Genomic DNA, 13704 nt, shown 5'->3' with positions numbered 1-13704 from the left:
CTGGCACGGCTAAACATCGACATTGCGGCTCTACAGGAGACCCGGTTGGCCGACAACGGAACTATCAGAGAAACCAACTACACCTTCTACTGGCAAGGGAAGTCTCCAGACCAACCAAGACAGCACGGTGTTGGGTTCGCTGTGAAGAACACGCTTGTTAACTCCATAGAGCCACCCACAGGAGGCACAGAGAGATTACTTACCCTCCGATTGTCAACAACTTTCGGCCCAGTCAGCATTCTTAGCGCGTACGCCCCAACCCTCTGCGCCACCACCGAAGAGAAAGAACAGTTCTACCATGCACTGGACGAAGCGTTATCCAAGATCCCCAGAAGTAACGCTCTTTATCTCCTTGGAGACTTCAATGCAAGAGTAGGAGCCAACCACATGGCCTGGCCCACCTGCCTCGGAAACTTTGGGAGAGGAAAGATCAATGAGAATGGTCAGCGACTGCTTGAGCTTTCGTGTCACCACGGCCTGTGTGTGACAAACACATTCTTCAAGTGCAAAGAGATCCACCAGGTGTCATGGAGGCACCCCTGCTCCCGCCACTGGCACCAGCTTGACCTCGTCATCACCAGAAGAACGGATATTGGCAGCACCCTCCTCACCCGCAGCTACCACAGTGCAGACTGCGACACGGACCATGCCCTCGTGGTAAGCAAGGTGCGCATAACGTCGAAGAGGTTGCACCACTCCAAGATGAAGGGTCGCCCACGCATCAACACCAGTTGTACCAGCAACCCAGTTAAGACCCAGCAATTCATCAACAGGATGGAAGATGCACTCAGCGAGGGAATGGCGGCAGATGACATTATCGAATCCAATTGGTCACGTCTCCGCGACGCCATATACAACTCCGCCATTATTGCTTACGGGAAGAAAGAGCAGAAGAACGCTGACTGGTACGAGGCTCACTGGGAAGAAATGGAACCCGTGATCGAGGCTAAGAGGAAGGCCCTACTGGCTTACAAGGCCACGCCCACTCCCAGTACACTTCAAGCTCTACGGGCTGCCAGGAACAAAGTCCAGAAGACCGCCCGCCACTGTGCCAACACCTATTGGCTAAACCTGTGCAGAAGCATCCAGGAAGCCGCCGATATAGGCAACGCACGAGGAATGTATGAGGGTATCAAGAAGGCAACAGGCCCAATCCCCTCCAAGATCACCCCCCTTAAGTCCAAGACAGGTGAGGTCATCACTGACCAGGAACAGCAAATGCGGCGGTGGACCGAGCACTGCCTCGAGCTGTACGCGACGAGGAACACCGTAACAGACACTGCTCTTAACGCCATCCCAGACCTACCAGTCATGGAGGAGCTAGACACCCCACCTACTGCGGCAGAGCTCGGCAAAGCCATCGACCGCCTCGCTTGCGGGAAAGCACCAGGAAGTGACGGAATCCCTCCAGAAATCCTAAAGAGCGGGAAACCAGTCCTGCTACAGCCACTCCACCATCTACTCTGTCTCTGCTGGAAGGAGGGTTACATCCCCCAGGATATGAGAGACGCCAACATTATCACCATGTACAAGAACAAAGGAGACCGCAGCGACTGCAACAACTACCAGGGCATCTCTCTCCTCAGCGTCGTCGGCAAAGTATTCGCCCGGGTCGCTCTTGCCTGCCTGCAGACCCTTGCTTCCTGCGTCTACCCAGAGTCCCAGTGTGGCTTCAGAGCTGGCTGATCAACAGTGGACATGATCTTCTCCCTACGCCAGCTGCAGGAGAAGTGTCATGAGCAGCATAAACCACTCTACCTCGCCTTTATCGACCTCACGAAGGCGTTTGATCTGGTCAGTCGAAGCGGACTCTTCAGCTTGCTACGGAAGATTGGCTGACCACCACATCTGCTTGCTGTGGTCATGTCCTTTCACGACAACATGCACAGCACGGTGTCCTACAACGGCGCAACCTCTGAGGCCTTCCCAGTCAGCAGCGGAGTAAAGCAGGGCTGCGTCCTCACGCCTACGCTGTTCGGAATCTTCTTCTCCATGCTCCTCCAATACGCCTTTAAGGACTGCAGCGAGGGTGTCTTCATTCACACCAGATCCGATGGCAAGCTCTACAACCTGGCCCGTCTACGAGCCAAGACCAAAGTCAAAGAAGTGCTCATCCGTGAGATGCTCTTCGCCGATGACGCAGCCTTGACATCACACTCCGAAGAGGGACTCCAGCAGTTAGTCACTTGCCTTTCCCACGCATGCAAGGAGTTCGGACTAGCCATCAGCCTGACGAAGACGAACGTTATGGCTCAAGGCACAGGGACTCCCCCATGCATCACCATCGACGGATACACCCTGGAGGTTGTCAACGATTTCACTTACCTCAGGTCCACCATCTCAAGCTCTCTGTCAGTCGACTTGGAGGTCAATCAGAGAATCGCCAGGGCAGCCACAGTTATGGCCAAACTGAACCGGCGAGCGTGGAACAATTCCAGCCTCACTGAGAAAACCAGACTGCACATCTACCAAGCCTGCGTACTCAGCACTCTCCTCTATGGCAGCGAGACGTGGACCACCTACGCAAGGCACGAAAGGAAACTCAACAGCTTCCACATGAGGTACCTGCGATGCGTCCTGCATGTCGCCTGGCAGGATAAGGTCCCCAACACCGAGGTGCTGAAGCGAGCCAACATGAGCAGTTTGCATGTAGTTCTTAGTGAGAGACGCCTCAGGTGGCTCGGCCATGTCAAAAGAATGGATGCAGGCCGTATTCCCAAAGACCTCCTCTACGGCGAGCTAGCAAAAGGCCAGAGGATGACAGGGTGCCCAAAACTGCAGTTCAAAGACATTTGCAAAAAGGACATGACACAATGCTCCATCAATCTCAACACATGGGAAGTTCAAGCAGACGACCGCCTAGCCTGGAGGCTCGCAGTCAGGCAAGGTACATCACGCGCAGAGGCTGCGCGCAACGAGGAGGCGGTCCAGAAAAGATCGAGGCGGAAGCAGCGTCAACAGCAGCAACAACAGCCATCTGCCTTCACCTGTAACAAGTGCGGCAGGGATTGTCACTCCCGAGTCGGACTGCACAGCCATTCTCGGCGGTGCAGATAGACTCTCAAGAAGCTACGCCATCGTCTCTCGGGACGGACGGCTGCCAACGACGACGACGACGACGACGACTCTCTCTACATTTATATTAATATGGGCTCGTTTGCTGCCAATAGTGGGATTGTAGTTGGGGGATATTTTGGAGGGTGTGGGTTTCTTGCTTGGGTTGTGTGTTTATGTTTTAACAGCACCTCCACAAAAGAACTGGAGACAAGGTGGGCAGAGTGACTCTCAATCAACTAGCCAGAGGGAAGGGTCCACCAAAGAGTAACTGAAATACAACCAGACAGCCTAAACAAACTGCGTAAAGGGCAACACAAGAGCATTAGGCTCTGAAGACCAAAGAAACTACACTAAACCCCCCAGGTCTCCTATAAATAATCTCATATCACAAAAGTGGGAGATTAAAGCAGACAAATCTAATAAACAAAAACAAACAAGAAGAAGTCAACATGGGGAGACACAGAAACAACCTCCCAAAGAAAGGAAAAGAGGAATCTTCAGAAAGAAAGATAGATGAAATGGACATAAGCCAATTATCAGACATGGAATTCAAAAAAAAAGGTTATAGAAAAGCTCAATGACCTGACAACCTCAAAGAAAACTATGACAAACTCCAGGGAAAGTACAAACAACTCCAAGGAAACTATAAAGAATTGCAGGGAAGCTACAAGGAACTTACAGAGAACTACACCAGCATAAAAAAGGACATAGCAACTATTAATAAGAATTAGGAAGAAATGAAGAATACAGTTTCTGAATTGAAGAACACAGTAGAAACTATAAAAAGCAGCCTAAACAAAGCAGATCATAGCAGTGAGTTAGAGGACAATGTAAAAAAAAAAATTCCCAGACAATACAACAAAATGAAAAAACATATAAAAAGAATGAAGAGAGTGTAAGAGAAATGCAGGACAACATGAGACTAAACAAGATTAGAATCTTATGGATACAAGAAGAGGATGAAAAAGGGATAAAAAATCTGATTGAAAAAGTAATGACAGAAAATTTTCCTAACTTGGTGAGAGAAAAAGTCATTAAATCCAGGAAGCACAGAGGATCCTAATGAAGATGAACCCAAAAAGGCCCCCTCCAAGGCACATCATAATTAAAAGGGCAACATTCAAAGACAAAGTGAGAATCCTAAGAGTAATAAGAGAAAAACAGCAAATAACATACAAGGGAGCTCCGATAAGGCTATCAATTGACTTGTCAACAGAAACACTAAAAGCCAGAAGGAAATGGCAAAAAATATTCCAAGCAATGAAAAACAAAGGCCTACAACCAAGACTACCTAGCAAGGCTCTCTTTCAAAATGGAACCTTAAATAAGGAGTTTCTGGAACAACAGAAGGCTAAAACAATGTATCTCCAAACCAACATTGCAAGAGATGCCAAGGTCTCTAAGAAGATGAAGAAGCAGAGAGAGACAGAGAGGAACACAGGTACAAAGGGGAAATGACAATGAATAAGTACCTATCAATAATAACCTTAAATGTAAATGACTTAAATGCGCCAATCAAAAGACATAGAGTAGCTGAATGGATTGAAAGCATTGCCCACATATATGCTGTCTATAAGAAACTCACCTTAGAACAAAAGATCTACACAGACTGAAAATGAAGTGATAGAAAAAAAAATATTTAAAGCAAATGGGCATGAAAAAAAAAGCTGAGGTAGCAATATTTATATCAGACAAAACATTTCAAAGCAAAAGCCATAAAAAGAGACAAAGAATGACATTTCATAATACTTAAGGGAAAAATCCATCAAGAAAATATAACCTTTGTAAACGTATATGCCCCCAACACAGGAGCACCCAAATATGTAAGAAAATTTTTGAAAGACTTCAGGAAGGATATAGACAGCAACACACTCATAGTAGGGGACTTTAACACCCCATTGTCAACAATGGACAGATCCTCAAAGTAAAGAAACACTAAGGATATTGAGGAATTGAACACTCCTAGATCAAATGGATTTAATTGATATATATATAAATTTACACCCCAAAGAAGCAAAATATACATTCTTTTCAAGTGTACATGGGACATTTTCAAATATAGACCACATGGTAGGACACAAAACAAGCCTCAACAAATTCAAGAAAATTGAAATTATATCAAGCATCTTCTCAGGTCACAATGGCTTGAAACTGGAAATCAATCTCAAGGTAAAAACTCAAAAACATTCAAACTCATAAAGAATGAATAACATTCTATTAAATAATGAAAGGGTTAATGATGAAATCAAGGAAGAAATCAAAAACTTTCTGGAAATAAATGAAAATGAACACACAACAACCTCATATTTATGGGATACAGTGAAAGAAGAGCTGCGAGGAAAGTTCATAGCAATACAGGCCTATTTAAAAAGGATAGAAGAATATCAAATAAAAAATCTAACCCAACTACTACAAGAACTAGAGGAACAAATACAAAGCTCAGAGCGAGAAGGAAGGGAATCATCAAGATCGGAGCAGAATTAAATGACATAGAGACTAAACAAACAATTCAAAAGATCAATAAAACTAGGAGTCAATTTTTTGAAAAGATAAACAAAATCAACAAGCCTTTAACCAAGAAAATAGAGACTTCAGGACAAGATGGAGGCCTGGACAGATATGCTGCATCTCCCTTCACAACTAGGAAGAAATACAAGTACCTCAAAACTAAAAACAACCAGAGGTTCCAAAAACTCAAGCTGCATGGAAGTCCAACAAATGAAGATATAAAGAAATACTCATCCAGACAGATAGGATGGGTGGAGCCTGGGGTGTAGAGGATGCAGCGGCAGGCCAGCGGAAAGTGCAGTCATCTTTTTGAAATGGAGAGGGACACATGGGGAGCACTCCCGGCTCCAGATCAGACCACGCAGCTCATGGTCCCAGCACCAGGGAAAATAAGGCATCATTGCTTCTGACTATGCAAACAAGTGGTGGCTGGGTGGAGGAAAAAACAGACAATGTCTCAGCAGAGTCTGCTTGTTTAAAGGGCCACCCTGGTCCTTGAATAACTGCAGGCTCACCCACGCTGGGAACAAAGACTTGGGCAACAGCATGAGAGGTGCCAGTCCCATACACAAAGTGGGAAAAGTGCCTGGAAAAGGGTCGAGTGCTGAGCAAGCAGCACTATTCCCTTTTAGAACCCTCCTCCACATACAGCACCACAAAATAGTGAAACAAGTCACCCTGTATTGACAAATACATAAGGATCTGCCCCCTGTAATGTAACAGGAGTGACAGTTCTATATAAGACAGAGGCAAAAAACAGGAGCCTGTCGAGATAAGGAGACAAGTATGGCCCAAAAGAGGAACAGATCAAGGTTCCAGTGGAAGAACTAAGCGACAAGGAGATAGCCAACGTAACAGATGTAGAGTTTGAAACACTGGTGATAAAGATGCTCACAGACTTGATAGATATGCTTAAGTACAGCAAACGCATAGAGAAGAAATGAAAGCTGTGCTAAATGAAACGAGAGAAAATCCAAACAAAACCAATGGTGAAGGGAACGAAACTGGAGTTCAAATCAATATTTGGAACAGAAGGAAGAAAAAAGCCATTAACCAGTACAGAACGAGAAAAAAAACATTTTTTTAAAGGAGGAGAAGTTTAGGAACCTCTGGGACAATTTTAAATGTGCCAACTTTTAAACCGTAGTGGTGCCAAAGAGAGAAGAGAAAAAAAAACAAGAAATTGAAAGCTTATGTGAAATGATAGTGAAGGAAAAATTCCCCAATTTGGTGAAGAAAATAGACATACAAGACCATGAAGCACAGAGAGTCCCAAATAAGCTAGACCCATTAAGGACCACACCAAGACACATCATGATTAAAGCGCCAGGGGTTTAAGATAAAGAGAGAATGTTAAAAGCAGTAAGAGAAAAGCAGAGAGTTACTTACATAGGGGTGCCTATAAGACTATCAGCTGATTTCTCAAAAGAAACTTTACAGGAAAGAAGGGGCTGGCAAGAAGCATTCAATGTGATGAAAAGATAAGACTTACAACCAAACTACTGTATCCAGCAAAGCTATCATTTAGAATGGAAGGGCAGCTGAAGTGCTTCCCAGACAAGGTAAAACTAAAGGAGTTGATCATCACCAAGCTATTATTATATGAAATGTCAAAGAGACTTACTTAAGAAAAAGAAGATCAAAATTATAAACATTAAAATGACAACAAACTCACAACTATCAATAACTGAATCTAAAAAGCAAAAACAAAATCCAACTAAGCAAACCATAATAGAAACAGAATCATAGGTATGGGGATCACCTGGAGGATTATCAGTAGGTAGGAGGAAGGGGGAGAAATGAGGAAATGTTGTAGGGACTAAGAAGCTTAATTGGTTAGTATAAAATAGGAGGGAGTTAAGAATAATATAACAAAGGGTGAAGCCAAAGAACTTGTATGCACGACTCATGGACATGAACTAAGAGGGATGGGATTGTTGGACGGAAGGCGGGTCCTGGGCAGAGGAGAGCAAAGAAAAAATAATTGTGACTACTGTAACAACATAATCAATAACATATACTTTAAGAAAACTAAAAAAGTACCTAGAAATAAACAACCAGGGAGGTAAAAGACCTGTACTCAGAAAACTACATAACACTGAAGAAAGAAGTTAAGGAAGATACAAATAAATGGAAGCATATACCATGCTCATGAATGCGAAGAATCAACATCATTAAAATGTCCGTACTACCCAAAGCAATTTATAGATTCAATGTAATTCCTATGAAAATACCGATCACATTTTTCACAGACCTAGAAAAAATACTTCAAATATTTATATGGAACCAAAAAAGAGCCCGAATAGCTACAGCAATTTTGAGGAAGAAGAACACAGTAGGAGGAATCACAACACCTGATATAAAACTATACTACAAGGCCACGGTAATCAAAACAGTCTGGTACTGGCATAAGAACAAACATATAGATCAGTGGAACAGAATAGAGAGCCCAGAAATAAACTCAGGTCTATATGGTCAACTACTCTTTGAAAAAGGGGGAAGGAACATCAAATGGAGTGAAAAGAGGCTCTTCAACAAATGGTGTTTGGAGAACTGGACAGGGACATGCAAAAAATTGAAACTAGACCACCAACTTACACCATACACCAGAATAAAGTCAAAATGGATCAAAGACTTAAATGTAAACTGTGACACCATAAAAGTACTAGAGGAAAAAAAAGGCAGGAAAATTTTAGATATTCCATGTAGCAACATTTTCACTAATATGTCTCCTAAGGCAAGGGAAATAAAGGAAAGAATAAACAAATGGGACTACATGGTACTAAAAGTTTCTGCTCAGCTAAAGAACACATCAGCAAGATGAAAAGGAAACCAACCATATGGGAAATATATTGGCCAATGACATCTCAGACAAGGAATTGAACTCCAAATATATAAAGAATTCATATGAATCAACACCAATAAGACAAACAACCCAATTTAAAAATGGGCAAAGGACCTGAACAAACACTTCTCCAAAAGGACATACAGGGGGTCCATAAACATAACAAAGAATGCTCAACATCACTAGCCATCAGAGAGATGCAAATAAAAACCACAATGAGATACCACCTCACACCAGTCAGAATGGCCCTAATCAACAAATCAACAAGCAACTTGTGCTGGAGAGGATGCAGAGAAATGGGAACCCTAGTGCACTGCTGGTGGGAATGCATACTGGTGCAGCCACTATGGAAAACAGTTTGGAATGTCCTCAAAAAACTAAAAATGGAACTACCTTTTGAACCAGCAATTCCATTGCTAGGACTATATCCGAAGACTCCTGAAACACCGATTCAAAAGAACCTATGCACCCCTATGTCCATAGCAGCACTATTTACAATAGCCAAGAGCTGGAAACAACCTAAATGCCCATCTGTAGATAAGTGGATCAAAAAACTGTGGTACATTTACACAATGGAGTACTATGTAGCAGAAAGATGGAAGGAACTTCTACCATTTGCAACAACATGGATGGAACTAGAGAGAATTATGCTTAGCGAAATAAGCCAGGCAATGAAAGAAAAATACCTTATGCTGTCACCTATTAAGGAAACTAATGAACATCAGAAACAAATGAGCAAAATTGAACCAGAAGTATGTAAACGAGGAGTAGACTAACTGTAACAAGGGGGGAGGCGGGAGGGAGAGAAGGGGGTAAGAAGGGAAAGGGTCTGGTCAAAGAACATGCATAAATGACCCACGGACATGGACAACTGAGTAGGAATGAAATGATAGAGAAGGAGGGGACAGGGTACAAGGAAGCAAGAGGAAGGGGTGGAAAGTGGGACAACTGTAATGAAAAAACAAACAAAAAATTTTTAGTAGGGGAAAAATGAAAATATGAAAAATGGAAATGCCAGTTCAGTGAATATTAGAAAAACAAGGATTTTCCTTCACACTGTATATTTTTCTCCTTATCTGATTTCTCCAGAGTTTGGCATTCTAAAGAAGTAAGTAATGACATAAGTTTCTCTGCATAAAATTAATAAGACCAGTTGTGAATAGAGGTTTTTTTTTTTTTTTTACTAAGACTTTGACTGGAATGTCATGCCTAAAGGAGACATGCTTGGGCTCTGGTTGTTACCAAAAAGCCCTGAGGAACTGGGAATGACTTTCGAAGGTAATAAAAGCCCACGAGATAAAAGGTCTGGTACCGTGGTTGGTTGTGCAGTCCACAGCAGTCTTTCCAGGGAAGGAATAAAGGTTGTTTTCCTGAAAGATGTCTAGAAGGGACTTTAAGGCACAATGGAAAACCAGAAAGACTTGGAAAAGACAGGTGTGTACAGGCAAGGCTGAATGCCAGGTATGTGGCTCAGCTTCTGTGCCCTGAAGGGCAGACTGAAGGTCACCCTAAATGTTCCTTGCATAAGTTCCAGAAAAGCATAACAATAGATCATAAGTGATCATTTGCTGCTCTTGTTGTGTTTATGCAAATGAAAAGGATAAATTAAAAATGGACTTAATGCAGTCCCTTTAATGACAAGGAGGGAGAAAAATCATTATTCAAGAAAAATCACAATGACCAATGGTAGACTATAAAGTAGTGCAGCTAACCATCTTTAAAGTTTCTTTTCATTTAGAATATGTTTTCACTTGAAAGTTAAACTATGTGGTATCATCAAAGATATTCAATTTACAGGCAAGAAGAATGTCAAATGCCTTCCAACTGGGTGTCTTTCCAATAAGACAGTCTTACAGATTTAGAGACTTGTTTGTTGGTTATGTTGCATAAATTAACATGTCTTTTCTTTCTTCAAAGGGCATAAGCCTAGGATCTCATTACCTGAATGATTGTGTGTACATATAGGTCTCACTTAATCCTGTCTGCAGCGCTGCCTCCTGAGACTCAATGGTTTGGCTGAACTAAGTGGCTGGGTTGGTGAAGAACGGGGTGGTCTGTGGGCTTCACTTTAAAACTGGTTTCTCTTTTCTATTCCAGTGGCTTGAACTGAAAGGGCCCAGAGGTCTGAGAGGGGGAAAACCTAAAATATTTCCCTCAGCCAAAACTAAGTATAATGGACAAAAGAGTTTTGGACAGGTGAGATGTGACTGGCACAGCTTCCTCCAAAGAAGCCCCCCCTTTTTTATTTCCCTAATGAGGGACATTGAAAAATTAATCCCTGCCTTTTGTCATCTAGTAGTTAAGGATTGAATGAGGTCTTTTAACCCTTTTGCAAATCTGTTGCCCCCAGAATACAACAAGAATGCCAGCCTGTTAAACTAAGCATGCCATTGTTAGGGGACAGCCAACTGACCTGGAGTCTGCACGATCCTTCCCCATGTGGGAAGGCCACCCTCCCCTCCACACCCCTACTCTTATTAGGGATTTCTGGATCCAAGGTTAGTTGGGATGACGACCATGTCCAGCTTGAATCAGCAAGAGGAGCTTGAGACCTTTGCCCATTGTCCTTTATAAGATTATAAAGGGTCTTAATATCTAAGGGGGAGAGATTGTTATTTTTTATTATTAAAATAATTAATTATTTATTTATTTAAAAAAGAAGAAGAATATATGAAAGGATGAAGCGGGAGAACTTGTATGTACAAACCATGGGCATGGGTTTGGGGGAGGGATTGCTGGGGGAGGGGGGGTGCAGGGTGGAGGGTAGCAAAGGGGAAAAATTGGAACTATTGTAACAATATAATCAATAAAATATACTTAAAAAATAAAAAATAAAACTGCTTCCTCTTTTCTATCCTAAAGGTTTGGACCAAAAGGGCCCAGAGGTCTGAAAGGGGGGAAACCTAAAATATTTCCCTCAGTCCAAACTAATTATAATGGACAAAGGGTTTTGAACAGGTGAGATGTGACTGGCACAGCTTCCTCCAAAGAAGCCCCCCTTTTTTATTTCCCTAATGTGGGATATTGAAAAATTAATCCCTGCCTTTTGTCATTTAGTAGTTATGGATTGAATGAGATCTTTTAACCCTTTTGCCAAATCTGTTGCCCCCAGAATACAACAAGGATGCCAGCCTGTTAAACCAAGCATACCGTTGTCCGGGGACAACCAACTGACCTGGACTGTGCATGATCCTTCGCCATGTGGGAAGGCCACCCTCCCCTCCACATCCCCCACGATTATTAGGGATTTCTGGATCCAAGTGTAGTTATGACAATGACGATGTGCAGCTTTAAGCAGTTAGAGGAGCTTGAGACCTACGCCCATTTTTCTTTATATAATTATAAAAGGTCAATATTTGAGAAGGAGGGGTTGTTATTTTTCATTGTTAAAATATTTATTTATTTATTAAAAAAGAAGAAGAAGAATGTATGAAAGGGTGAAGCAGGAGAGCTTGTATGTACGAACCATGGGCATGGATTTGGTGGAGGATTGCTGGGGGAGAGAGGGTGCTGGGTGGAGGGGAGCAAAGGGGAAAAAAATTAGAACTATAGTAAATATAAGCAATAAAATATAATTTTAAAAAAAAGAAAACTAAAAAAAGAAAGAAAGGAAGGAAAGAAAAATAGAGAAAGGAACCAAATAAACAAAATCAGAAAAGAAATAGGAGAAATCACAACTGATACCACAGATATACAAAGGAGTGTAAGAAATAACTACAGACAACTGTATTACAATAATTTGACTACCTAGAGAAAATGGACAAATTTCTGGAAACATATAATTTTCCAAAACTGAATTAAGAAGCAGCAGAAAGGGTTAACATATGGATAACAAAGAGTGAAATTGAAGCAGTAATCAAAAAACTGCCAACACACAAAAGCTGAATGGCTTCACAGGTGAAATTTATTAAGCATTTAGAAAAGAATTAACTCCTGTCCTTCTCAAACTATTCCAAAATATCTAAGAAGAGGGAAGACTCCCATATTCTTTCTATGAAGCCAGTATTACCCTAATTCCAAAACCACGTCATGACATGACAAAGAAAGAAAACTACAGGCCAATACTGCTGATGAATATAGATGCTAAAATCCTCAACAAAATATTGGTGAACCGGATCCAGCCACACATTAAAATTATCATACACCACGAACAAGTGGAATTCATCCCAGGGATTCAAGAATGGTATAATATGTGCAAACCAATAAACATAATACAACACAAACACAAAATGAAAGACAAAAATCACATAATCATATCAATGGGTGCATAAAAAGCATTTGATAAAGTACAACAACCATTTATGATAAAAAAACTCTCAGCCAAATGGGAATAGAGGGAGCGTACCTCAACATAATTAAGGCCATATATGAGAAACCTGAAGCCAACATCATACTCCATGGAAAAAAACTGAAAGCTTTCCTTCTGAGATCAGGAACAAGACAAGAATGTCCACTCTCTCCACTCCTATTCAACATAGTCATGGAAGTTCTAGCCACAGCAATCAGACAAGAAAAGGCAATAAAAGGCATCCAAATTGGAAAAGAGGAAATAAAACTGTCATTATTTGCAGATGACATGATAGTGTACATAGAAAACCCTATAGACTCCACCAAAAACTACCAACCTAATAAGTGAATTTGGAAAAATAGCAGTGTACACAGCCAAAATTCAGAAAGCAAGGGCATTTCTGTACACCCTCAATAAAATACAAGAGATAGAAACTAGAAAATAATCCCATTTACTATAGCAACAAGAAAAATAAAGTACCTAGGAATAAACTTAAACAAGGTTGTAAAAGACCTGTTCACAGGAAACTACAGAAAACTGGAGAAAGAAATTAAGGAAGATACAAATAAATGGAAGATACATATACTGTGTTCATCAGTGGGAAGAATCAGCATCATTAAAATGTCCGTACTACCCAAAGCAATTTATAAATTCAATGCAATCCCTATTAAAATTCCAATGACATATTTCACAGACCAAGAACAAATACTTCAAAAATTTACATTGAACCAAAAAAGAATCCGAATAGCCACGGCAATCTTGAGACAGAAGAACACAGTAGGAGGAATCACAATACCTGATATCAAACTATACTACAAGGCCACGGTAATCAAAACAGTCTGGTACTGGCATAAGAACAGACATATAGATCAATGGAACAAAATAGAGAGCCCAGAAATAAACCCAGATCTATATGGCCAACTAATCTTTGACAAAGGGGGGAGAACCATAAAATGGAGTGGAAAGAGCCTCTTCCAACAAGTGGTGTTGGGAGAACTGAAAAGAG

This window comes from Furipterus horrens, unplaced genomic scaffold, assembly GCF_987537825.1.
Source record: "Furipterus horrens unplaced genomic scaffold, mFurHor1.1.pri manual_scaffold_5, whole genome shotgun sequence".
NCBI lineage: Eukaryota > Metazoa > Chordata > Mammalia > Chiroptera > Furipteridae > Furipterus > Furipterus horrens.
Note: the sequence above shows the minus strand (reverse complement) of the source record.